The 20,848-nt window shown below is 42.5% G+C and overlaps 52 non-coding genes across 52 annotated transcripts; all 52 read right to left on the minus strand.

Moving 5' to 3' along the window:
• Positions 1–10: 10 nt before the first annotated feature.
• Positions 11–129, minus strand: LOC145883238 (5S ribosomal RNA). The gene has a single exon (XR_014394812.1). It is a non-coding gene; the product is annotated as a 5S ribosomal RNA (ribosomal RNA).
• Positions 130–268: 139 nt separating this feature from the next.
• On the minus strand, positions 269–387 carry LOC145886275 (5S ribosomal RNA). Its single transcript, XR_014397859.1, has one exon. It is a non-coding gene; the product is annotated as a 5S ribosomal RNA (ribosomal RNA).
• A 139-nt stretch (positions 388–526) lies between these two features.
• Positions 527–645, minus strand: LOC145882131 (5S ribosomal RNA). Its single transcript, XR_014393698.1, has one exon. It is a non-coding gene; the product is annotated as a 5S ribosomal RNA (ribosomal RNA).
• Positions 646–1,054: 409 nt separating this feature from the next.
• LOC145882758 (5S ribosomal RNA) lies at positions 1,055–1,173 on the minus strand. Its single transcript, XR_014394326.1, has one exon. It is a non-coding gene; the product is annotated as a 5S ribosomal RNA (ribosomal RNA).
• A 409-nt stretch (positions 1,174–1,582) lies between these two features.
• Positions 1,583–1,701, minus strand: LOC145883239 (5S ribosomal RNA). The gene has a single exon (XR_014394813.1). It is a non-coding gene; the product is annotated as a 5S ribosomal RNA (ribosomal RNA).
• Positions 1,702–1,840: 139 nt separating this feature from the next.
• LOC145882132 (5S ribosomal RNA) lies at positions 1,841–1,959 on the minus strand. The gene has a single exon (XR_014393699.1). It is a non-coding gene; the product is annotated as a 5S ribosomal RNA (ribosomal RNA).
• A 409-nt stretch (positions 1,960–2,368) lies between these two features.
• Positions 2,369–2,487, minus strand: LOC145882759 (5S ribosomal RNA). Its single transcript, XR_014394327.1, has one exon. It is a non-coding gene; the product is annotated as a 5S ribosomal RNA (ribosomal RNA).
• A 409-nt stretch (positions 2,488–2,896) lies between these two features.
• LOC145851802 (5S ribosomal RNA) lies at positions 2,897–3,015 on the minus strand. The gene has a single exon (XR_014373654.1). It is a non-coding gene; the product is annotated as a 5S ribosomal RNA (ribosomal RNA).
• Positions 3,016–3,154: 139 nt separating this feature from the next.
• LOC145883240 (5S ribosomal RNA) lies at positions 3,155–3,273 on the minus strand. Its single transcript, XR_014394814.1, has one exon. It is a non-coding gene; the product is annotated as a 5S ribosomal RNA (ribosomal RNA).
• Positions 3,274–3,412: 139 nt separating this feature from the next.
• LOC145851803 (5S ribosomal RNA) lies at positions 3,413–3,531 on the minus strand. Its single transcript, XR_014373655.1, has one exon. It is a non-coding gene; the product is annotated as a 5S ribosomal RNA (ribosomal RNA).
• A 139-nt stretch (positions 3,532–3,670) lies between these two features.
• LOC145883241 (5S ribosomal RNA) lies at positions 3,671–3,789 on the minus strand. Its single transcript, XR_014394815.1, has one exon. It is a non-coding gene; the product is annotated as a 5S ribosomal RNA (ribosomal RNA).
• A 139-nt stretch (positions 3,790–3,928) lies between these two features.
• Positions 3,929–4,047, minus strand: LOC145886276 (5S ribosomal RNA). The gene has a single exon (XR_014397860.1). It is a non-coding gene; the product is annotated as a 5S ribosomal RNA (ribosomal RNA).
• Positions 4,048–4,186: 139 nt separating this feature from the next.
• Positions 4,187–4,305, minus strand: LOC145886277 (5S ribosomal RNA). Its single transcript, XR_014397861.1, has one exon. It is a non-coding gene; the product is annotated as a 5S ribosomal RNA (ribosomal RNA).
• A 139-nt stretch (positions 4,306–4,444) lies between these two features.
• On the minus strand, positions 4,445–4,563 carry LOC145885736 (5S ribosomal RNA). Its single transcript, XR_014397320.1, has one exon. It is a non-coding gene; the product is annotated as a 5S ribosomal RNA (ribosomal RNA).
• Positions 4,564–4,972: 409 nt separating this feature from the next.
• On the minus strand, positions 4,973–5,091 carry LOC145850716 (5S ribosomal RNA). The gene has a single exon (XR_014372564.1). It is a non-coding gene; the product is annotated as a 5S ribosomal RNA (ribosomal RNA).
• Positions 5,092–5,500: 409 nt separating this feature from the next.
• On the minus strand, positions 5,501–5,619 carry LOC145886278 (5S ribosomal RNA). The gene has a single exon (XR_014397862.1). It is a non-coding gene; the product is annotated as a 5S ribosomal RNA (ribosomal RNA).
• Positions 5,620–5,758: 139 nt separating this feature from the next.
• LOC145884798 (5S ribosomal RNA) lies at positions 5,759–5,877 on the minus strand. The gene has a single exon (XR_014396378.1). It is a non-coding gene; the product is annotated as a 5S ribosomal RNA (ribosomal RNA).
• Positions 5,878–6,016: 139 nt separating this feature from the next.
• Positions 6,017–6,135, minus strand: LOC145886279 (5S ribosomal RNA). The gene has a single exon (XR_014397863.1). It is a non-coding gene; the product is annotated as a 5S ribosomal RNA (ribosomal RNA).
• Positions 6,136–6,274: 139 nt separating this feature from the next.
• LOC145882133 (5S ribosomal RNA) lies at positions 6,275–6,393 on the minus strand. The gene has a single exon (XR_014393700.1). It is a non-coding gene; the product is annotated as a 5S ribosomal RNA (ribosomal RNA).
• A 409-nt stretch (positions 6,394–6,802) lies between these two features.
• On the minus strand, positions 6,803–6,920 carry LOC145852242 (5S ribosomal RNA). The gene has a single exon (XR_014374096.1). It is a non-coding gene; the product is annotated as a 5S ribosomal RNA (ribosomal RNA).
• Positions 6,921–7,329: 409 nt separating this feature from the next.
• On the minus strand, positions 7,330–7,448 carry LOC145883242 (5S ribosomal RNA). Its single transcript, XR_014394816.1, has one exon. It is a non-coding gene; the product is annotated as a 5S ribosomal RNA (ribosomal RNA).
• Positions 7,449–7,587: 139 nt separating this feature from the next.
• LOC145882134 (5S ribosomal RNA) lies at positions 7,588–7,706 on the minus strand. The gene has a single exon (XR_014393701.1). It is a non-coding gene; the product is annotated as a 5S ribosomal RNA (ribosomal RNA).
• Positions 7,707–8,115: 409 nt separating this feature from the next.
• LOC145882760 (5S ribosomal RNA) lies at positions 8,116–8,234 on the minus strand. The gene has a single exon (XR_014394328.1). It is a non-coding gene; the product is annotated as a 5S ribosomal RNA (ribosomal RNA).
• Positions 8,235–8,643: 409 nt separating this feature from the next.
• LOC145883243 (5S ribosomal RNA) lies at positions 8,644–8,762 on the minus strand. Its single transcript, XR_014394817.1, has one exon. It is a non-coding gene; the product is annotated as a 5S ribosomal RNA (ribosomal RNA).
• A 139-nt stretch (positions 8,763–8,901) lies between these two features.
• Positions 8,902–9,020, minus strand: LOC145886490 (5S ribosomal RNA). Its single transcript, XR_014398075.1, has one exon. It is a non-coding gene; the product is annotated as a 5S ribosomal RNA (ribosomal RNA).
• A 409-nt stretch (positions 9,021–9,429) lies between these two features.
• LOC145882761 (5S ribosomal RNA) lies at positions 9,430–9,548 on the minus strand. The gene has a single exon (XR_014394329.1). It is a non-coding gene; the product is annotated as a 5S ribosomal RNA (ribosomal RNA).
• A 409-nt stretch (positions 9,549–9,957) lies between these two features.
• On the minus strand, positions 9,958–10,076 carry LOC145883244 (5S ribosomal RNA). Its single transcript, XR_014394818.1, has one exon. It is a non-coding gene; the product is annotated as a 5S ribosomal RNA (ribosomal RNA).
• Positions 10,077–10,215: 139 nt separating this feature from the next.
• Positions 10,216–10,334, minus strand: LOC145886491 (5S ribosomal RNA). Its single transcript, XR_014398076.1, has one exon. It is a non-coding gene; the product is annotated as a 5S ribosomal RNA (ribosomal RNA).
• Positions 10,335–10,743: 409 nt separating this feature from the next.
• Positions 10,744–10,862, minus strand: LOC145882762 (5S ribosomal RNA). The gene has a single exon (XR_014394330.1). It is a non-coding gene; the product is annotated as a 5S ribosomal RNA (ribosomal RNA).
• Positions 10,863–11,271: 409 nt separating this feature from the next.
• LOC145886398 (5S ribosomal RNA) lies at positions 11,272–11,390 on the minus strand. Its single transcript, XR_014397983.1, has one exon. It is a non-coding gene; the product is annotated as a 5S ribosomal RNA (ribosomal RNA).
• A 139-nt stretch (positions 11,391–11,529) lies between these two features.
• Positions 11,530–11,648, minus strand: LOC145886280 (5S ribosomal RNA). Its single transcript, XR_014397864.1, has one exon. It is a non-coding gene; the product is annotated as a 5S ribosomal RNA (ribosomal RNA).
• Positions 11,649–11,787: 139 nt separating this feature from the next.
• On the minus strand, positions 11,788–11,906 carry LOC145882135 (5S ribosomal RNA). The gene has a single exon (XR_014393702.1). It is a non-coding gene; the product is annotated as a 5S ribosomal RNA (ribosomal RNA).
• Positions 11,907–12,315: 409 nt separating this feature from the next.
• On the minus strand, positions 12,316–12,434 carry LOC145882763 (5S ribosomal RNA). Its single transcript, XR_014394331.1, has one exon. It is a non-coding gene; the product is annotated as a 5S ribosomal RNA (ribosomal RNA).
• Positions 12,435–12,843: 409 nt separating this feature from the next.
• On the minus strand, positions 12,844–12,962 carry LOC145883245 (5S ribosomal RNA). The gene has a single exon (XR_014394819.1). It is a non-coding gene; the product is annotated as a 5S ribosomal RNA (ribosomal RNA).
• Positions 12,963–13,101: 139 nt separating this feature from the next.
• Positions 13,102–13,220, minus strand: LOC145882765 (5S ribosomal RNA). Its single transcript, XR_014394333.1, has one exon. It is a non-coding gene; the product is annotated as a 5S ribosomal RNA (ribosomal RNA).
• Positions 13,221–13,629: 409 nt separating this feature from the next.
• On the minus strand, positions 13,630–13,748 carry LOC145883246 (5S ribosomal RNA). Its single transcript, XR_014394820.1, has one exon. It is a non-coding gene; the product is annotated as a 5S ribosomal RNA (ribosomal RNA).
• Positions 13,749–13,887: 139 nt separating this feature from the next.
• LOC145886493 (5S ribosomal RNA) lies at positions 13,888–14,006 on the minus strand. The gene has a single exon (XR_014398078.1). It is a non-coding gene; the product is annotated as a 5S ribosomal RNA (ribosomal RNA).
• A 409-nt stretch (positions 14,007–14,415) lies between these two features.
• On the minus strand, positions 14,416–14,534 carry LOC145882766 (5S ribosomal RNA). Its single transcript, XR_014394334.1, has one exon. It is a non-coding gene; the product is annotated as a 5S ribosomal RNA (ribosomal RNA).
• A 409-nt stretch (positions 14,535–14,943) lies between these two features.
• LOC145883247 (5S ribosomal RNA) lies at positions 14,944–15,062 on the minus strand. The gene has a single exon (XR_014394821.1). It is a non-coding gene; the product is annotated as a 5S ribosomal RNA (ribosomal RNA).
• A 139-nt stretch (positions 15,063–15,201) lies between these two features.
• On the minus strand, positions 15,202–15,320 carry LOC145886494 (5S ribosomal RNA). The gene has a single exon (XR_014398079.1). It is a non-coding gene; the product is annotated as a 5S ribosomal RNA (ribosomal RNA).
• A 409-nt stretch (positions 15,321–15,729) lies between these two features.
• LOC145882767 (5S ribosomal RNA) lies at positions 15,730–15,848 on the minus strand. Its single transcript, XR_014394335.1, has one exon. It is a non-coding gene; the product is annotated as a 5S ribosomal RNA (ribosomal RNA).
• A 409-nt stretch (positions 15,849–16,257) lies between these two features.
• LOC145886399 (5S ribosomal RNA) lies at positions 16,258–16,376 on the minus strand. The gene has a single exon (XR_014397984.1). It is a non-coding gene; the product is annotated as a 5S ribosomal RNA (ribosomal RNA).
• Positions 16,377–16,515: 139 nt separating this feature from the next.
• Positions 16,516–16,634, minus strand: LOC145886281 (5S ribosomal RNA). The gene has a single exon (XR_014397865.1). It is a non-coding gene; the product is annotated as a 5S ribosomal RNA (ribosomal RNA).
• Positions 16,635–16,773: 139 nt separating this feature from the next.
• On the minus strand, positions 16,774–16,892 carry LOC145882137 (5S ribosomal RNA). Its single transcript, XR_014393704.1, has one exon. It is a non-coding gene; the product is annotated as a 5S ribosomal RNA (ribosomal RNA).
• A 409-nt stretch (positions 16,893–17,301) lies between these two features.
• LOC145882768 (5S ribosomal RNA) lies at positions 17,302–17,420 on the minus strand. Its single transcript, XR_014394336.1, has one exon. It is a non-coding gene; the product is annotated as a 5S ribosomal RNA (ribosomal RNA).
• A 409-nt stretch (positions 17,421–17,829) lies between these two features.
• LOC145883249 (5S ribosomal RNA) lies at positions 17,830–17,948 on the minus strand. The gene has a single exon (XR_014394823.1). It is a non-coding gene; the product is annotated as a 5S ribosomal RNA (ribosomal RNA).
• Positions 17,949–18,087: 139 nt separating this feature from the next.
• On the minus strand, positions 18,088–18,206 carry LOC145886495 (5S ribosomal RNA). Its single transcript, XR_014398080.1, has one exon. It is a non-coding gene; the product is annotated as a 5S ribosomal RNA (ribosomal RNA).
• Positions 18,207–18,615: 409 nt separating this feature from the next.
• LOC145882769 (5S ribosomal RNA) lies at positions 18,616–18,734 on the minus strand. Its single transcript, XR_014394337.1, has one exon. It is a non-coding gene; the product is annotated as a 5S ribosomal RNA (ribosomal RNA).
• Positions 18,735–19,143: 409 nt separating this feature from the next.
• Positions 19,144–19,262, minus strand: LOC145882770 (5S ribosomal RNA). Its single transcript, XR_014394338.1, has one exon. It is a non-coding gene; the product is annotated as a 5S ribosomal RNA (ribosomal RNA).
• A 409-nt stretch (positions 19,263–19,671) lies between these two features.
• LOC145883250 (5S ribosomal RNA) lies at positions 19,672–19,790 on the minus strand. Its single transcript, XR_014394824.1, has one exon. It is a non-coding gene; the product is annotated as a 5S ribosomal RNA (ribosomal RNA).
• Positions 19,791–19,929: 139 nt separating this feature from the next.
• On the minus strand, positions 19,930–20,048 carry LOC145886496 (5S ribosomal RNA). The gene has a single exon (XR_014398081.1). It is a non-coding gene; the product is annotated as a 5S ribosomal RNA (ribosomal RNA).
• A 409-nt stretch (positions 20,049–20,457) lies between these two features.
• LOC145882771 (5S ribosomal RNA) lies at positions 20,458–20,576 on the minus strand. The gene has a single exon (XR_014394339.1). It is a non-coding gene; the product is annotated as a 5S ribosomal RNA (ribosomal RNA).
• Between the last annotated feature and the right edge of the window lie 272 nt (positions 20,577–20,848).

Consider the following 20,848-nt stretch of genomic DNA (forward strand, 5'->3'; position numbering starts at 1 on the left):
GTGGACAAAATGCTTACAGCACCTGGTATTCCCAGGCGGTCTCCCATCCAAGTACTAACCAGGCCCGACCCTGCTTAGCTTCCGAGATCAGACGAGATCGGGCGTACCCAGGCTGATATGGCCGTAAGCGAGAAACAATCTCTTGCTACAACATATATAGTCAAAGTGAGTCTGATAAAACAGACATTTAGTCAATTCATCATTAAATGCTTACTACAAGGCAGTGTTGCTGATGAAATAGTGCAAGAGCACACCCTCGTGGACAAAATGCTTACAGCACCTGGTATTCCCAGGCGGTCTCCCATCCAAGTACTAACCAGGCACGACCCTGCTTAGCTTCCGAGATCAGACGAGATCGGGCGTACCCAGGCTGGTATGGCCGTAAGCGAGAAACAATCTCTTGCTACAACATATATAGTCAAAGTGAGTCAGATAAAACAGACATTTAGTCAATTCATCATTAAATGCTTACTACAAGGCAGTGTTGCTGATGAAATAGTGCAAGAGCACACCCTCGTGGACAAAATGCTTACAGCACCTGGTATTCCCAGGCGGTCTCCCATCCAAGTACTAACCAGGCCCGACCCTGCTTAGCTTCCGAGATCAGACGAGATCGGGCGAACCCAGGCTGGTATGGCCGTAAGCGAGACACAATCTCTTGCTACAACATATATATTCAAAGTGAGTGTGATAAACAGACATTGCATTTTCACCAATTAGATAAGCAGCTTGAACTTTGTGTCACTGAAAAAGTAGAAGAAATTACAAACACTGTTCCCATCACTTTTTAGCACAGGTAGTTGGATAAAATACCAACTTTATTTCCTTTCATCATTTGAACAGGGCAAAGGAGCACAAAGCACACACAAGCTGCATTCAGCAACAATATTCTTGTTTGTCTTATAAATACAAGGCAGATGCTAATTGAAAACACAAGGAAATTTGATCCTATTAAAAAGGCAGGAAGCTGCATTTAGTCAATTCATCATTAAATGCTTACTACAAGGCAGTGTTGCTGATGAAATAGTGCAAGAGCACACCCTCGTGGACAAAATGCTTACAGCACCTGGTATTCCCAGGCGGTCTCCCATCCAAGTACTAAACAGGCCCGACCCTGCTTAGCTTCCGAGATCAGACGAGATCGGGCGTACCCAGGCTGGTATGGCCGTAAGCGAGAAACAATCTCTTGCTACAACATATATATTCAAAGTGAGTGTGATAAACAGACATTGCATTTTCACCAATTAGATAAGCAGCTTGAACTTTGTGTCACTGAAAAAGTAGAAGAAATTACAAACACTGTTCCCATCACTTTTTAGCACAGGTAGTTGGATAAAATACCAACTTTATTTCCTTTCATCATTTGAACAGGGCAAAGGAGCACAAAGCACACACAAGCTGCATTCAGCAACAATATTCTTGTTTGTCTTATAAATACAAGGCAGATGCTAATTGAAAACACAAGGAAATTTGATCCTATTAAAAAGGCAGGAAGCTGCATTTAGTCAATTCATCATTAAATGCTTACTACAAGGCAGTGTTGCTGATGAAATAGTGCAAGAGCACACCCTCGTGGACAAAATGCTTACAGCACCTGGTATTCCCAGGCGGTCTCCCATCCAAGTACTAACCAGGCCCGACCCTGCTTAGCTTCCGAGATCAGACGAGATCGGGCGTACCCAGGCTGATATGGCCGTAAGCGAGAAACAATCTCTTGCTACAACATATATAGTCAAAGTGAGTCTGATAAAACAGACATTTAGTCAATTCATCATTAAATGCTTACTACAAGGCAGTGTTGCTGATGAAATAGTGCAAGAGCACACCCTCGTGGACAAAATGCTTACAGCACCTGGTATTCCCAGGCGGTCTCCCATCCAAGTACTAACCAGGCCCGACCCTGCTTAGCTTCCGAGATCAGACGAGATCGGGCGAACCCAGGCTGGTATGGCCGTAAGCGAGACACAATCTCTTGCTACAACATATATATTCAAAGTGAGTGTGATAAACAGACATTGCATTTTCACCAATTAGATAAGCAGCTTGAACTTTGTGTCACTGAAAAAGTAGAAGAAATTACAAACACTGTTCCCATCACTTTTTAGCACAGGTAGTTGGATAAAATACAAACTTTATTTCCTTTCATCATTTGAACAGGGCAAAGGAGCACAAAGCACACACAAGCTGCATTCAGCAACAATATTCTTGTTTGTCTTATAAATACAAGGCAGATGCTAATTGAAAACACAAGGAAATTTGATCCTATTAAAAAGGCAGGAAGCTGCATTTAGTCAATTCATCATTAAATGCCTACTACAAGGCAGTGTTGCTGATGAAATAGTGCAAGAGCACACCCTCGTGGACAAAATGCTTACAGCACCTGGTATTCCCAGGCGGTCTCCCATCCAAGTACTAAACAGGCCCGACCCTGCTTAGCTTCCGAGATCAGACGAGATCGGGCGTACCCAGGCTGGTATGGCCGTAAGCGAGAAACAATCTCTTGCTACAACATATATATTCAAAGTGAGTGTGATAAACAGACATTGCATTTTCACCAATTAGATAAGCAGCTTGAACTTTGTGTCACTGAAAAAGTAGAAGAAATTACAAACACTGTTCCCATCACTTTTTAGCACAGGTAGTTGGATAAAATACCAACTTTATTTCCTTTCATCATTTGAACAGGGCAAAGGAGCACAAAGCACACACAAGCTGCATTCAGCAACAATATTCTTGTTTGTCTTATAAATACAAGGCAGATGCTAATTGAAAACACAAGGAAATTTGATCCTATTAAAAAGGCAGGAAGCTGCATTTAGTCAATTCATCATTAAATGCTTACTACAAGGCAGTGTTGCTGATGAAATAGTGCAAGAGCACACCCTCGTGGACAAAATGCTTACAGCACCTGGTATTCCCAGGCGGTCTCCCATCCAAGTACTAACCAGGCACGACCCTGCTTAGCTTCCGAGATCAGACGAGATCGGGCTTACCCAGGCTGGTATGGCCGTAAGCGAGAAACAATCTCTTGCTACAACATATATAGTCAAAGTGAGTCTGATAAAACAGACATTTAGTCAATTCATCATTAAATGCTTACTACAAGGCAGTGTTGCTGATGAAATAGTGCAAGAGCACACCCTCGTGGACAAAATGCTTACAGCACCTGGTATTCCCAGGCGGTCTCCCATCCAAGTACTAACCAGGCCCGACCCTGCTTAGCTTCCGAGATCAGACGAGATCGGGCGTACCCAGGCTGATATGGCCGTAAGCGAGAAACAATCTCTTGCTACAACATATATAGTCAAAGTGAGTCTGATAAAACAGACATTTAGTCAATTCATCATTAAATGCTTACTACAAGGCAGTGTTGCTGATGAAATAGTGCAAGAGCACACCCTCGTGGACAAAATGCTTACAGCACCTGGTATTCCCAGGCGGTCTCCCATCCAAGTACTAACCAGGCACGACCCTGCTTAGCTTCCGAGATCAGACGAGATCGGGCTTACCCAGGCTGGTATGGCCGTAAGCGAGAAACAATCTCTTGCTACAACATATATAGTCAAAGTGAGTCTGATAAAACAGACATTTAGTCAATTCATCATTAAATGCTTACTACAAGGCAGTGTTGCTGATGAAATAGTGCAAGAGCACACCCTCGTGGACAAAATGCTTACAGCACCTGGTATTCCCAGGCGGTCTCCCATCCAAGTACTAACCAGGCCCGACCCTGCTTAGCTTCCGAGATCAGACGAGATCGGGCGTACCCAGGCTGATATGGCCGTAAGCGAGAAACAATCTCTTGCTACAACATATATAGTCAAAGTGAGTCTGATAAAACAGACATTTAGTCAATTCATCATTAAATGCTTACTACAAGGCAGTGTTGCTGATGAAATAGTGCAAGAGCACACCCTCGTGGACAAAATGCTTACAGCACCTGGTATTCCCAGGCGGTCTCCCATCCAAGTACTAACCAGGCACGACCCTGCTTAGCTTCCGAGATCAGACGAGATCGGGCGTACCCAGGCTGGTATGGCCGTAAGCGAGAAACAATCTCTTGCTACAACATATATAGTCAAAGTGAGTCAGATAAAACAGACATTTAGTCAATTCATCATTAAATGCTTACTACAAGGCAGTGTTGCTGATGAAATAGTGCAAGAGCACACCCTCGTGGACAAAATGCTTACAGCACCTGGTATTCCCAGGCGGTCTCCCATCCAAGTACTAACCAGGCACGACCCTGCTTAGCTTCCGAGATCAGACGAGATCGGGCGTACCCAGGCTGGTATGGCCGTAAGCGAGAAACAATCTCTTGCTACAACATATATAGTCAAAGTGAGTCTGATAAAACAGACATTTAGTCAATTCATCATTAAATGCTTACTACAAGGCAGTGTTGCTGATGAAATAGTGCAAGAGCACACCCTCGTGGACAAAATGCTTACAGCACCTGGTATTCCCAGGCGGTCTCCCATCCAATTACTAACCAGGCCCGACCCTGCTTAGCTTCCGAGATCAGACGAGATCGGGCGTACCCAGGCTGGTATGGCCGTAAGCGACAAACAATCTCTTGCTACAACATATATATTCAAAGTGAGTGTGATAAACAGACATTGCATTTTCACCAATTAGATAAGCAGCTTGAACTTTGTGTCACTGAAAAAGTAGAAGAAATTACAAACACTGTTCCCATCACTTTTTAGCACAGGTAGTTGGATAAAATACCAACTTTATTTCCTTTCATCATTTGAACAGGGCAAAGGAGCACAAAGCACACACAAGCTGCATTCAGCAACAATATTCTTGTTTGTCTTATAAATACAAGGCAGATGCTAATTGAAAACACAAGGAAATTTGATCCTATTAAAAAGGCAGGAAGCTGCATTTAGTCAATTCATCATTAAATGCTTACTACAAGGCAGTGTTGCTGATGAAATAGTGCAAGAGCACACCCTCGTGGACAAAATGCTTACAGCACCTGGTATTCCCAGGCGGTCTCCCATCCAAGTACTAACCAGGCACGACCCTGCTTAGCTTCCGAGATCAGACGAGATCGGGCATACCCAGGCTGGTATGGCCGTAAGCGAGAAACAATCTCTTGCTACAACATATATATTCAAAGTGAGTGTGATAAACAGACATTGCATTTTCACCAATTAGATAAGCAGCTTGAACTTTGTGTCACTGAAAAAGTAGAAGAAATTACAAACACTGTTCCCATCACTTTTTAGCACAGGTAGTTGGATAAAATACCAACTTTATTTCCTTTCATCATTTGAACAGGGCAAAGGAGCACAAAGCACACACAAGCTGCATTCAGCAACAATATTCTTGTTTGTCTTATAAATACAAGGCAGATGCTAATTGAAAACACAAGGAAATTTGATCCTATTAAAAAGGCAGGAAGCTGCATTTAGTCAATTCATCATTAAATGCTTACTACAAGGCAGTGTTGCTGATGAAATAGTGCAAGAGCACACCCTCGTGGACAAAATGCTTACAGCACCTGGTATTCCCAGGCGGTCTCCCATCCAAGTACTAACCAGGCACGACCCTGCTTAGCTTCCGAGATCAGACGAGATCGGGCGTACCCAGGCTGGTATGGCCGTAAGCGAGAAACAATCTCTTGCTACAACATATATAGTCAAAGTGAGTCTGATAAAACAGACATTTAGTCAATTCATCATTAAATGCTTACTACAAGGCAGTGTTGCTGATGAAATAGTGCAAGAGCACACCCTCGTGGACAAAATGCTTACAGCACCTGGTATTCCCAGGCGGTCTCCCATCCAAGTACTAACCAGGCCCGACCCTGCTTAGCTTCCGAGATCAGACGAGATCGGGCGTACCCAGGCAGATATGGCCGTAAGCGAGAAACAATCTCTTGCTACAACATATATAGTCAAAGTGAGTCAGATAAAACAGACATTTAGTCAATTCATCATTAAATGCTTACTACAAGGCAGTGTTGCTGATGAAATAGTGCAAGAGCACACCCTCGTGGACAAAATGCTTACAGCACCTGGTATTCCCAGGCGGTCTCCCATCCAAGTACTAACCAGGCACGACCCTGCTTAGCTTCCGAGATCAGACGAGATCGGGCGTACCCAGGCTGGTATGGCCGTAAGCGAGAAACAATCTCTTGCTACAACATATATAGTCAAAGTGAGTCTGATAAAACAGACATTTAGTCAATTCATCATTAAATGCTTACTACAAGGCAGTGTTGCTGATGAAATAGTGCAAGAGCACACCCTCGTGGACAAAATGCTTACAGCACCTGGTATTCCCAGGCGGTCTCCCATCCAAGTACTAACCAGGCCCGACCCTGCTTAGCTTCCGAGATCAGACGAGATCGGGCGAACCCAGGCTGGTATGGCCGTAAGCGAGACACAATCTCTTGCTACAACATATATATTCAAAGTGAGTGTGATAAACAGACATTGCATTTTCACCAATTAGATAAGCAGCTTGAACTTTGTGTCACTGAAAAAGTAGAAGAAATTACAAACACTGTTCCCATCACTTTTTAGCACAGGTAGTTGGATAAAATACCAACTTTATTTCCTTTCATCATTTGAACAGGGCAAAGGAGCACAAAGCACACACAAGCTGCATTCAGCAACAATATTCTTGTTTGTCTTATAAATACAAGGCAGATGCTAATTGAAAACACAAGGAAATTTGATCCTATTAAAAAGGCAGGAAGCTGCATTTAGTCAATTCATCATTAAATGCTTACTACAAGGCAGTGTTGCTGATGAAATAGTGCAAGAGCACACCCTCGTGGACAAAATGCTTACAGCACCTGGTATTCCCAGGCGGTCTCCCATCCAAGTACTAAACAGGCCGACCCTGCTTAGCTTCCGAGATCAGACGAGATCGGGCGTACCCAGGCTGGTATGGCCGTAAGCGAGAAAAAATCTCTTGCTACAACATATATATTCAAAGTGAGTGTGATAAACAGACATTGCATTTTCACCAATTAGATAAGCAGCTTGAACTTTGTGTCACTGAAAAAGTAGAAGAAATTACAAACACTGTTCCCATCACTTTTTAGCACAGGTAGTTGGATAAAATACCAACTTTATTTCCTTTCATCATTTGAACAGGGCAAAGGAGCACAAAGCACACACAAGCTGCATTCAGCAACAATATTCTTGTTTGTCTTATAAATACAAGGCAGATGCTAATTGAAAACACAAGGAAATTTGATCCTATTAAAAAGGCAGGAAGCTGCATTTAGTCAATTCATCATTAAATGCTTACTACAAGGCAGTGTTGCTGATGAAATAGTGCAAGAGCACACCCTCGTGGACAAAATGCTTACAGCACCTGGTATTCCCAGGCGGTCTCCCATCCAAGTACTAACCAGGCCCGACCCTGCTTAGCTTCCGAGATCAGACGAGATCGGGCGTACCCAGGCTGATATGGCCGTAAGCGAGAAACAATCTCTTGCTACAACATATATAGTCAAAGTGAGTCTGATAAAACAGACATTTAGTCAATTCATCATTAAATGCTTACTACAAGGCAGTGTTGCTGATGAAATAGTGCAAGAGCACACCCTCGTGGACAAAATGCTTACAGCACCTGGTATTCCCAGGCGGTCTCCCATCCAAGTACTAACCAGGCCCGACCCTGCTTAGCTTCCGAGATCAGACGAGATCGGGCGAACCCAGGCTGGTATGGCCGTAAGCGAGACACAATCTCTTGCTACAACATATATATTCAAAGTGAGTGTGATAAACAGACATTGCATTTTCACCAATTAGATAAGCAGCTTGAACTTTGTGTCACTGAAAAAGTAGAAGAAATTACAAACACTGTTCCCATCACTTTTTAGCACAGGTAGTTGGATAAAATACCAACTTTATTTCCTTTCATCATTTGAACAGGGCAAAGGAGCACAAAGCACACACAAGCTGCATTCAGCAACAATATTCTTGTTTGTCTTATAAATACAAGGCAGATGCTAATTGAAAACACAAGGAAATTTGATCCTATTAAAAAGGCAGGAAGCTGCATTTAGTCAATTCATCATTAAATGCTTACTACAAGGCAGTGTTGCTGATGAAATAGTGCAAGAGCACACCCTCGTGGACAAAATGCTTACAGCACCTGGTATTCCCAGGCGGTCTCCCATCCAAGTACTAAACAGGCCCGACCCTGCTTAGCTTCCGAGATCAGACGAGATCGGGCGTACCCAGGCTGGTATGGCCGTAAGCGAGAAACAATCTCTTGCTACAACATATATATTCAAAGTGAGTGTGATAAACAGACATTGCATTTTCACCAATTAGATAAGCAGCTTGAACTTTGTGTCACTGAAAAAGTAGAAGAAATTACAAACACTGTTCCCATCACTTTTTAGCACAGGTAGTTGGATAAAATACCAACTTTATTTCCTTTCATCATTTGAACAGGGCAAAGGAGCACAAAGCACACACAAGCTGCATTCAGCAACAATATTCTTGTTTGTCTTATAAATACAAGGCAGATGCTAATTGAAAACACAAGGAAATTTGATCCTATTAAAAAGGCAGGAAGCTGCATTTAGTCAATTCATCATTAAATGCTTACTACAAGGCAGTGTTGCTGATGAAATAGTGCAAGAGCACACCCTCGTGGACAAAATGCTTACAGCACCTGGTATTCCCAGGCGGTCTCCCATCCAAGTACTAACCAGGCCCGACCCTGCTTAGCTTCCGAGATCAGACGAGATCGGGCGTACCCAGGCTGATATGGCCGTAAGCGAGAAACAATCTCTTGCTACAACATATATAGTCAAAGTGAGTCTGATAAAACAGACATTTAGTCAATTCATCATTAAATGCTTACTACAAGGCAGTGTTGCTGATGAAATAGTGCAAGAGCACACCCTCGTGGACAAAATGCTTACAGCACCTGGTATTCCCAGGCGGTCTCCCATCCAAGTATTAACCAGGCCCGACCCTGCTTAGCTTCCGAGATCAGACGAGATCGGGCGAACCCAGGCTGGTATGGCCGTAAGCGAGACACAATCTCTTGCTACAACATATATATTCAAAGTGAGTGTGATAAACAGACATTGCATTTTCACCAATTAGATAAGCAGCTTGAACTTTGTGTCACTGAAAAAGTAGAAGAAATTACAAACACTGTTCCCATCACTTTTTAGCACAGGTAGTTGGATAAAATACCAACTTTATTTCCTTTCATCATTTGAACAGGGCAAAGGAGCACAAAGCACACACAAGCTGCATTCAGCAACAATATTCTTGTTTGTCTTATAAATACAAGGCAGATGCTAATTGAAAACACAAGGAAATTTGATCCTATTAAAAAGGCAGGAAGCTGCATTTAGTCAATTCATCATTAAATGCTTACTACAAGGCAGTGTTGCTGATGAAATAGTGCAAGAGCACACCCTCGTGGACAAAATGCTTACAGCACCTGGTATTCCCAGGCGGTCTCCCATCCAAGTACTAAACAGGCCCGACCCTGCTTAGCTTCCGAGATCAGACGAGATCGGGCGTACCCAGGCTGGTATGGCCGTAAGCGAGAAACAATCTCTTGCTACAACATATATATTCAAAGTGAGTGTGATAAACAGACATTGCATTTTCACCAATTAGATAAGCAGCTTGAACTTTGTGTCACTGAAAAAGTAGAAGAAATTACAAACACTGTTCCCATCACTTTTTAGCACAGGTAGTTGGATAAAATACCAACTTTATTTCCTTTCATCATTTGAACAGGGCAAAGGAGCACAAAGCACACACAAGCTGCATTCAGCAACAATATTCTTGTTTGTCTTATAAATACAAGGCAGATGCTAATTGAAAACACAAGGAAATTTGATCCTATTAAAAAGGCAGGAAGCTGCATTTAGTCAATTCATCATTAAATGCTTACTACAAGGCAGTGTTGCTGATGAAATAGTGCAAGAGCACACCCTCGTGGACAAAATGCTTACAGCACCTGGTATTCCCAGGCGGTCTCCCATCCAAGTACTAACCAGGCCCGACCCTGCTTAGCTTCCGAGATCAGACGAGATCGGGCGTACCCAGGCTGATATGGCCGTAAGCGAGAAACAATCTCTTGCTACAACATATATAGTCAAAGTGAGTCTGATAAAACAGACATTTAGTCAATTCATCATTAAATGCTTACTACAAGGCAGTGTTGCTGATGAAATAGTGCAAGAGCACACCCTCGTGGACAAAATGCTTACAGCACCTGGTATTCCCAGGCGGTCTCCCATCCAAGTATTAACCAGGCCCGACCCTGCTTAGCTTCCGAGATCAGACGAGATCGGGCGAACCCAGGCTGGTATGGCCGTAAGCGAGACACAATCTCTTGCTACAACATATATATTCAAAGTGAGTGTGATAAACAGACATTGCATTTTCACCAATTAGATAAGCAGCTTGAACTTTGTGTCACTGAAAAAGTAGAAGAAATTACAAACACTGTTCCCATCACTTTTTAGCACAGGTAGTTGGATAAAATACCAACTTTATTTCCTTTCATCATTTGAACAGGGCAAAGGAGCACAAAGCACACACAAGCTGCATTCAGCAACAATATTCTTGTTTGTCTTATAAATACAAGGCAGATGCTAATTGAAAACACAAGGAAATTTGATCCTATTAAAAAGGCAGGAAGCTGCATTTAGTCAATTCATCATTAAATGCTTACTACAAGGCAGTGTTGCTGATGAAATAGTGCAAGAGCACACCCTCGTGGACAAAATGCTTACAGCACCTGGTATTCCCAGGCGGTCTCCCATCCAAGTACTAAACAGGCCCGACCCTGCTTAGCTTCCGAGATCAGACGAGATCGGGCGTACCCAGGCTGGTATGGCCGTAAGCGAGAAACAATCTCTTGCTACAACATATATATTCAAAGTGAGTGTGATAAACAGACATTGCATTTTCACCAATTAGATAAGCAGCTTGAACTTTGTGTCACTGAAAAAGTAGAAGAAATTACAAACACTGTTCCCATCACTTTTTAGCACAGGTAGTTGGATAAAATACCAACTTTATTTCCTTTCATCATTTGAACTGGGCAAAGGAGCACAAAGCACACACAAGCTGCATTCAGCAACAATATTCTTGTTTGTCTTATAAATACAAGGCAGATGCTAATTGAAAACACAAGGAAATTTGATCCTATTAAAAAGGCAGGAAGCTGCATTTAGTCAATTCATCATTAAATGCTTACTACAAGGCAGTGTTGCTGATGAAATAGTGCAAGAGCACACCCTCGTGGACAAAATGCTTACAGCACCTGGTATTCCCAGGCGGTCTCCCATCCAAGTACTAACCAGGCCCGACCCTGCTTAGCTTCCGAGATCAGACGAGATCGGGCGTACCCAGGCTGATATGGCCGTAAGTGAGAAACAATCTCTTGCTACAACATATATAGTCAAAGTGAGTCTGATAAAACAGACATTTAGTCAATTCATCATTAAATGCTTACTACAAGGCAGTGTTGCTGATGAAATAGTGCAAGAGCACACCCTCGTGGACAAAATGCTTACAGCACCTGGTATTCCCAGGCGGTCTCCCATCCAAGTACTAACCAGGCACGACCCTGCTTAGCTTCCGAGATCAGACGAGATCGGGCGTACCCAGGCTGGTATGGCCGTAAGCGAGAAACAATCTCTTGCTACAACATATATAGTCAAAGTGAGTCAGATAAAACAGACATTTAGTCAATTCATCATTAAATGCTTACTACAAGGCAGTGTTGCTGATGAAATAGTGCAAGAGCACACCCTCGTGGACAAAATGCTTACAGCACCTGGTATTCCCAGGCGGTCTCCCATCCAAGTACTAACCAGGCCCGACCCTGCTTAGCTTCCGAGATCAGACGAGATCGGGCGAACCCAGGCTGGTATGGCCGTAAGCGAGACACAATCTCTTGCTACAACATATATATTCAAAGTGAGTGTGATAAACAGACATTGCATTTTCACCAATTAGATAAGCAGCTTGAACTTTGTGTCACTGAAAAAGTAGAAGAAATTACAAACACTGTTCCCATCACTTTTTAGCACAGGTAGTTGGATAAAATACCAACTTTATTTCCTTTCATCATTTGAACAGGGCAAAGGAGCACAAAGCACACACAAGCTGCATTCAGCAACAATATTCTTGTTTGTCTTATAAATACAAGGCAGATGCTAATTGAAAACACAAGGAAATTTGATCCTATTAAAAAGGCAGGAAGCTGCATTTAGTCAATTCATCATTAAATGCTTACTACAAGGCAGTGTTGCTGATGAAATAGTGCAAGAGCACACCCTCGTGGACAAAATGCTTACAGCACCTGGTATTCCCAGGCGGTCTCCCATCCAAGTACTAAACAGGCCCGACCCTGCTTAGCTTCCGAGATCAGACGAGATCGGGCGTACCCAGGCTGGTATGGCCGTAAGCGAGAAACAATCTCTTGCTACAACATATATATTCAAAGTGAGTGTGATAAACAGACATTGCATTTTCACCAATTAGATAAGCAGCTTGAACTTTGTGTCACTGAAAAAGTAGAAGAAATTACAAACACTGTTCCCATCACTTTTTAGCACAGGTAGTTGGATAAAATACCAACTTTATTTCCTTTCATCATTTGAACAGGGCAAAGGAGCACAAAGCACACACAAGCTGCATTCAGCAACAATATTCTTGTTTGTCTTATAAATACAAGGCAGATGCTAATTGAAAACACAAGGAAATTTGATCCTATTAAAAAGGCAGGAAGCTGCATTTAGTCAATTCATCATTAAATGCTTACTACAAGGCAGTGTTGCTGATGAAATAGTGCAAGAGCACACCCTCGTGGACAAAATGCTTACAGCACCTGGTATTCCCAGGCGGTCTCCCATCCAAGTACTAACCAGGCCCGACCCTGCTTAGCTTCCGAGATCAGACGAGATCGGGCGTACCCAGGCTGATATGGCCGTAAGCGAGAAACAATCTCTTGCTACAACATATATAGTCAAAGTGAGTCTGATAAAACAGACATTTAGTCAATTCATCATTAAATGCTTACTACAAGGCAGTGTTGCTGATGAAATAGTGCAAGAGCACACCCTCGTGGACAAAATGCTTACAGCACCTGGTATTCCCAGGCGGTCTCCCATCCAAGTACTAAACAGGCCCGACCCTGCTTAGCTTCCGAGATCAGACGAGATCGGGCGTACCCAGGCTGGTATGGCCGTAAGCGAGAAACAATCTCTTGCTACAACATATATATTCAAAGTGAGTGTGATAAACAGACATTGCATTTTCACCAATTAGATAAGCAGCTTGAACTTTGTGTCACTGAAAAAGTAGAAGAAATTACAAACACTGTTCCCATCACTTTTTAGCACAGGTAGTTGGATAAAATACCAACTTTATTTCCTTTCATCATTTGAACAGGGCAAAGGAGCACAAAGCACACACAAGCTGCATTCAGCAACAATATTCTTGTTTGTCTTATAAATACAAGGCAGATGCTAATTGAAAACACAAGGAAATTTGATCCTATTAAAAAGGCAGGAAGCTGCATTTAGTCAATTCATCATTAAATGCTTACTACAAGGCAGTGTTGCTGATGAAATAGTGCAAGAGCACACCCTCGTGGACAAAATGCTTACAGCACCTGGTATTCCCAGGCGGTCTCCCATCCAAGTACTAACCAGGCCCGACCCTGCTTAGCTTCCGAGATCAGACGAGATCGGGCGTACCCAGGCTGATATGGCCGTAAGCGAGAAACAATCTCTTGCTACAACATATATAGTCAAAGTGAGTCTGATAAAACAGACATTTAGTCAATTCATCATTAAATGCTTACTACAAGGCAGTGTTGCTGATGAAATAGTGCAAGAGCACACCCTCGTGGACAAAATGCTTACAGCACCTGGTATTCCCAGGCGGTCTCCCATCCAAGTATTAACCAGGCCCGACCCTGCTTAGCTTCCGAGATCAGACGAGATCGGGCGAACCCAGGCTGGTATGGCCGTAAGCGAGACACAATCTCTTGCTACAACATATATATTCAAAGTGAGTGTGATAAACAGACATTGCATTTTCACCAATTAGATAAGCAGCTTGAACTTTGTGTCACTGAAAAAGTAGAAGAAATTACAAACACTGTTCCCATCACTTTTTAGCACAGGTAGTTGGATAAAATACCAACTTTATTTCCTTTCATCATTTGAACAGGGCAAAGGAGCACAAAGCACACACAAGCTGCATTCAGCAACAATATTCTTGTTTGTCTTATAAATACAAGGCAGATGCTAATTGAAAACACAAGGAAATTTGATCCTATTAAAAAGGCAGGAAGCTGCATTTAGTCAATTCATCATTAAATGCTTACTACAAGGCAGTGTTGCTGATGAAATAGTGCAAGAGCACACCCTCGTGGACAAAATGCTTACAGCACCTGGTATTCCCAGGCGGTCTCCCATCCAAGTACTAAACAGGCCCGACCCTGCTTAGCTTCCGAGATCAGACGAGATCGGGCGTACCCAGGCTGGTATGGCCGTAAGCGAGAAACAATCTCTTGCTACAACATATATATTCAAAGTGAGTGTGATAAACAGACATTGCATTTTCACCAATTAGATAAGCAGCTTGAACTTTGTGTCACTGAAAAAGTAGAAGAAATTACAAACACTGTTCCCATCACTTTTTAGCACAGGTAGTTGGATAAAATACCAACTTTATTTCCTTTCATCATTTGAACAGGGCAAAGGAGCACAAAGCACACACAAGCTGCATTCAGCAACAATATTCTTGTTTGTCTTATAAATACAAGGCAGATGCTAATTGAAAACACAAGGAAATTTGATCCTATTAAAAAGGCAGGAAGCTGCATTTAGTCAATTCATCATTAAATGCTTACTACAAGGCAGTGTTGCTGATGAAATAGTGCAAGAGCACACCCTCGTGGACAAAATGCTTACAGCACCTGGTATTCCCAGGCGGTCTCCCATCCAAGTACTAACCAGGCCCGACCCTGCTTAGCTTCCGAGATCAGACGAGATCGGGCGTACCCAGGCTGATATGGCCGTAAGCGAGAAACAATCTCTTGCTACAACATATATAGTCAAAGTGAGTCTGATAAAACAGACATTTAGTCAATTCATCATTAAATGCTTACTACAAGGCAGTGTTGCTGATGAAATAGTGCAAGAGCACACCCTCGTGGACAAAATGCTTACAGCACCTGGTATTCCCAGGCGGTCTCCCATCCAAGTATTAACCAGGCCCGACCCTGCTTAGCTTCCGAGATCAGACGAGATCGGGCGAACCCAGGCTGGTATGGCCGTAAGCGAGACACAATCTCTTGCTACAACATATATATTCAAAGTGAGTGTGATAAACAGACATTGCATTTTCACCAATTAGATAAGCAGCTTGAACTTTGTGTCACTGAAAAAGTAGAAGAAATTACAAACACTGTTCCCATCACTTTTTAGCACAGGTAGTTGGATAAAATACCAACTTTATTTCCTTTCATCATTTGAACAGGGCAAAGGAGCACAAAGCACACACAAGCTGCATTCAGCAACAATATTCTTGTTTGTCTTATAAATACAAGGCAGATGCTAATTGAAAACACAAGGAAATTTGATCCTATTAAAAAGGCAGGAAGCTGCATTTAGTCAATTCATCATTAAATGCTTACTACAAGGCAGTGTTGCTGATGAAATAGTGCAAGAGCACACCCTCGTGGACAAAATGCTTACAGCACCTGGTATTCCCAGGCGGTCTCCCATCCAAGTACTAAACAGGCCCGACCCTGCTTAGCTTCCGAGATCAGACGAGATCGGGCGTACCCAGGCTGGTATGGCCGTAAGCGAGAAACAATCTCTTGCTACAACATATATATTCAAAGTGAGTGTGATAAACAGACATTGCATTTTCACCAATTAGATAAGCAGCTTGAACTTTGTGTCACTGAAAAAGTAGAAGAAATTACAAACACTGTTCCCATCACTTTTTAGCACAGGTAGTTGGATAAAATACCAACTTTATTTCCTTTCATCATTTGAACTGGGCAAAGGAGCACAAAGCACACACAAGCTGCATTCAGCAACAATATTCTTGTTTGTCTTATAAATACAAGGCAGATGCTAATTGAAAACACAAGGAAATTTGATCCTATTAAAAAGGCAGGAAGCTGCATTTAGTCAATTCATCATTAAATGCTTACTACAAGGCAGTGTTGCTGATGAAATAGTGCAAGAGCACACCCTCGTGGACAAAATGCTTACAGCACCTGGTATTCCCAGGCGGTCTCCCATCCAAGTACTAACCAGGCCCGACCCTGCTTAGCTTCCGAGATCAGACGAGATCGGGCGTACCCAGGCTGATATGGCCGTAAGTGAGAAACAATCTCTTGCTACAACATATATAGTCAAAGTGAGTCTGATAAAACAGACATTTAGTCAATTCATCATTAAATGCTTACTACAAGGCAGTGTTGCTGATGAAATAGTGCAAGAGCACACCCTCGTGGACAAAATGCTTACAGCACCTGGTATTCCCAGGCGGTCTCCCATCCAAGTACTAACCAGGCACGACCCTGCTTAGCTTCCGAGATCAGACGAGATCGGGCGTACCCAGGCTGGTATGGCCGTAAGCGAGAAACAATCTCTTGCTACAACATATATAGTCAAAGTGAGTCAGATAAAACAGACATTTAGTCAATTCATCATTAAATGCTTACTACAAGGCAGTGTTGCTGATGAAATAGTGCAAGAGCACACCCTCGTGGACAAAATGCTTACAGCACCTGGTATTCCCAGGCGGTCTCCCATCCAAGTACTAACCAGGCCCGACCCTGCTTAGCTTCCGAGATCAGACGAGATCGGGCGAACCCAGGCTGGTATGGCCGTAAGCGAGACACAATCTCTTGCTACAACATATATATTCAAAGTGAGTGTGATAAACAGACATTGCATTTTCACCAATTAGATAAGCAGCTTGAACTTTGTGTCACTGAAAAAGTAGAAGAAATTACAAACACTGTTCCCATCACTTTTTAGCACAGGTAGTTGGATAAAATACCAACTTTATTTCCTTTCATCATTTGAACAGGGCAAAGGAGCACAAAGCACACACAAGCTGCATTCAGCAACAATATTCTTGTTTGTCTTATAAATACAAGGCAGATGCTAATTGAAAACACAAGGAAATTTGATCCTATTAAAAAGGCAGGAAGCTGCATTTAGTCAATTCATCATTAAATGCTTACTACAAGGCAGTGTTGCTGATGAAATAGTGCAAGAGCACACCCTCGTGGACAAAATGCTTACAGCACCTGGTATTCCCAGGCGGTCTCCCATCCAAGTACTAAACAGGCCCGACCCTGCTTAGCTTCCGAGATCAGACGAGATCGGGCGTACCCAGGCTGGTATGGCCGTAAGCGAGAAACAATCTCTTGCTACAACATATATATTCAAAGTGAGTGTGATAAACAGACATTGCATTTTCACCAATTAGATAAGCAGCTTGAACTTTGTGTCACTGAAAAAGTAGAAGAAATTACAAACACTGTTCCCATCACTTTTTAGCACAGGTAGTTGGATAAAATACCAACTTTATTTCCTTTCATCATTTGAACAGGGCAAAGGAGCACAAAGCACACACAAGCTGCATTCAGCAACAATATTCTTGTTTGTCTTATAAATACAAGGCAGATGCTAATTGAAAACACAAGGAAATTTGATCCTATTAAAAAGGCAGGAAGCTGCATTTAGTCAATTCATCATTAAATGCTTACTACAAGGCAGTGTTGCTGATGAAATAGTGCAAGAGCACACCCTCGTGGACAAAATGCTTACAGCACCTGGTATTCCCAGGCGGTCTCCCATCCAAGTACTAACCAGGCCCGACCCTGCTTAGCTTCCGAGATCAGACGAGATCGGGCGTACCCAGGCTGATATGGCCGTAAGCGAGAAACAATCTCTTGCTACAACATATATAGTCAAAGTGAGTCTGATAAAACAGACATTTAGTCAATTCATCATTAAATGCTTACTACAAGGCAGTGTTGCTGATGAAATAGTGCAAGAGCACACCCTCGTGGACAAAATGCTTACAGCACCTGGTATTCCCAGGCGGTCTCCCATCCAAGTATTAACCAGGCCCGACCCTGCTTAGCTTCCGAGATCAGACGAGATCGGGCGAACCCAGGCTGGTATGGCCGTAAGCGAGACACAATCTCTTGCTACAACATATATATTCAAAGTGAGTGTGATAAACAGACATTGCATTTTCACCAATTAGATAAGCAGCTTGAACTTTGTGTCACTGAAAAAGTAGAAGAAATTACAAACACTGTTCCCATCACTTTTTAGCACAGGTAGTTGGATAAAATACCAACTTTATTTCCTTTCATCATTTGAACAGGGCAAAGGAGCACAAAGCACACACAAGCTGCATTCAGCAACAATATTCTTGTTTGTCTTATAAATACAAGGCAGATGCTAATTGAAAACACAAGGAAATTTGATCCTATTAAAAAGGCAGGAAGCTGCATTTAGTCAATTCATCATTAAATGCTTACTACAAGGCAGTGTTGCTGATGAAATAGTGCAAGAGCACACCCTCGTGGACAAAATGCTTACAGCACCTGGTATTCCCAGGCGGTCTCCCATCCAAGTACTAAACAGGCCCGACCCTGCTTAGCTTCCGAGATCAGACGAGATCGGGCGTACCCAGGCTGGTATGGCCGTAAGCGAGAAACAATCTCTTGCTACAACATATATATTCAAAGTGAGTGTGATAAACAGACATTGCATTTTCACCAATTAGATAAGCAGCTTGAACTTTGTGTCACTGAAAAAGTAGAAGAAATTACAAACACTGTTCCCATCACTTTTTAGCACAGGTAGTTGGATAAAATACCAACTTTATTTCCTTTCATCATTTGAACAGGGCAAAGGAGCACAAAGCACACACAAGCTGCATTCAGCAACAATATTCTTGTTTGTCTTATAAATACAAGGCAGATGCTAATTGAAAACACAAGGAAATTTGATCCTATTAAAAAGGCAGGAAGCTGCATTTAGTCAATTCATCATTAAATGCTTACTACAAGGCAGTGTTGCTGATGAAATAGTGCAAGAGCACACCCTCGTGGACAAAATGCTTACAGCACCTGGTATTCCCAGGCGGTCTCCCATCCAAGTACTAAACAGGCCCGACCCTGCTTAGCTTCCGAGATCAGACGAGATCGGGCGTACCCAGGCTGGTATGGCCGTAAGCGAGAAACAATCTCTTGCTACAACATATATATTCAAAGTGAGTGTGATAAACAGACATTGCATTTTCACCAATTAGATAAGCAGCTTGAACTTTGTGTCACTGAAAAAGTAGAAGAAATTACAAACACTGTTCCCATCACTTTTTAGCACAGGTAGTTGGATAAAATACCAACTTTATTTCCTTTCATCATTTGAACAGGGCAAAGGAGCACAAAGCACACACAAGCTGCATTCAGCAACAATATTCTTGTTTGTCTTATAAATACAAGGCAGATGCTAATTGAAAACACAAGGAAATTTGATCCTATTAAAAAGGCAGGAAGCTGCATTTAGTCAATTCATCATTAAATGCTTACTACAAGGCAGTGTTGCTGATGAAATAGTGCAAGAGCACACCCTCGTGGACAAAATGCTTACAGCACCTGGTATTCCCAGGCGGTCTCCCATCCAAGTACTAACCAGGCCCGACCCTGCTTAGCTTCCGAGATCAGACGAGATCGGGCGTACCCAGGCTGATATGGCCGTAAGCGAGAAACAATCTCTTGCTACAACATATATAGTCAAAGTGAGTCTGATAAAACAGACATTTAGTCAATTCATCATTAAATGCTTACTACAAGGCAGTGTTGCTGATGAAATAGTGCAAGAGCACACCCTCGTGGACAAAATGCTTACAGCACCTGGTATTCCCAGGCGGTCTCCCATCCAAGTATTAACCAGGCCCGACCCTGCTTAGCTTCCGAGATCAGACGAGATCGGGCGAACCCAGGCTGGTATGGCCGTAAGCGAGACACAATCTCTTGCTACAACATATATATTCAAAGTGAGTGTGATAAACAGACATTGCATTTTCACCAATTAGATAAGCAGCTTGAACTTTGTGTCACTGAAAAAGTAGAAGAAATTACAAACACTGTTCCCATCACTTTTTAGCACAGGTAGTTGGATAAAATACCAACTTTATTTCCTTTCATCATTTGAACAGGGCAAAGGAGCACAAAGCACACACAAGCTGCATTCAGCAACAATATTCTTGTTTGTCTTATAAATACAAGGCAGATGCTAATTGAAAACACAAGGAAATTTGATCCTATTAAAAAGGCAGGAAGCTGCATTTAGTCAATTCATCATTAAATGCTTACTACAAGGCAGTGTTGCTGATGAAATAGTGCAAGAGCACACCCTCGTGGACAAAATGCTTACAGCACCTGGTATTCCCAGGCGGTCTCCCATCCAAGTACTAAACAGGCCCGACCCTGCTTAGCTTCCGAGATCAGACGAGATCGGGCGTACCCAGGCTGGTATGGCCGTAAGCGAGAAACAATCTCTTGCTACAACATATATATTCAAAGTGAGTGTGATAAACAGACATTGCATTTTCACCAATTAGATAAGCAGCTTGAACTTTGTGTCACTGAAAAAGTAGAAGAAATTACAAACACTGTTCCCATCACTTTTTAGCACAGGTAGTTGGATAAAATACCAACTTTATTTCCTTTCATCATTTGAACTGGGCAAAGGAGCACAAAGCACACACAAGCTGCATTCAGCAACAATATTCTTGTTTGTCTTATAAATACAAGGCAG

The sequence above is a fragment of the Salmo salar genome, chromosome 08, assembly GCF_965601325.2.
Source record: "Salmo salar chromosome 08, fSalSal1, whole genome shotgun sequence".
Lineage (NCBI taxonomy): Eukaryota > Metazoa > Chordata > Actinopteri > Salmoniformes > Salmonidae > Salmo > Salmo salar.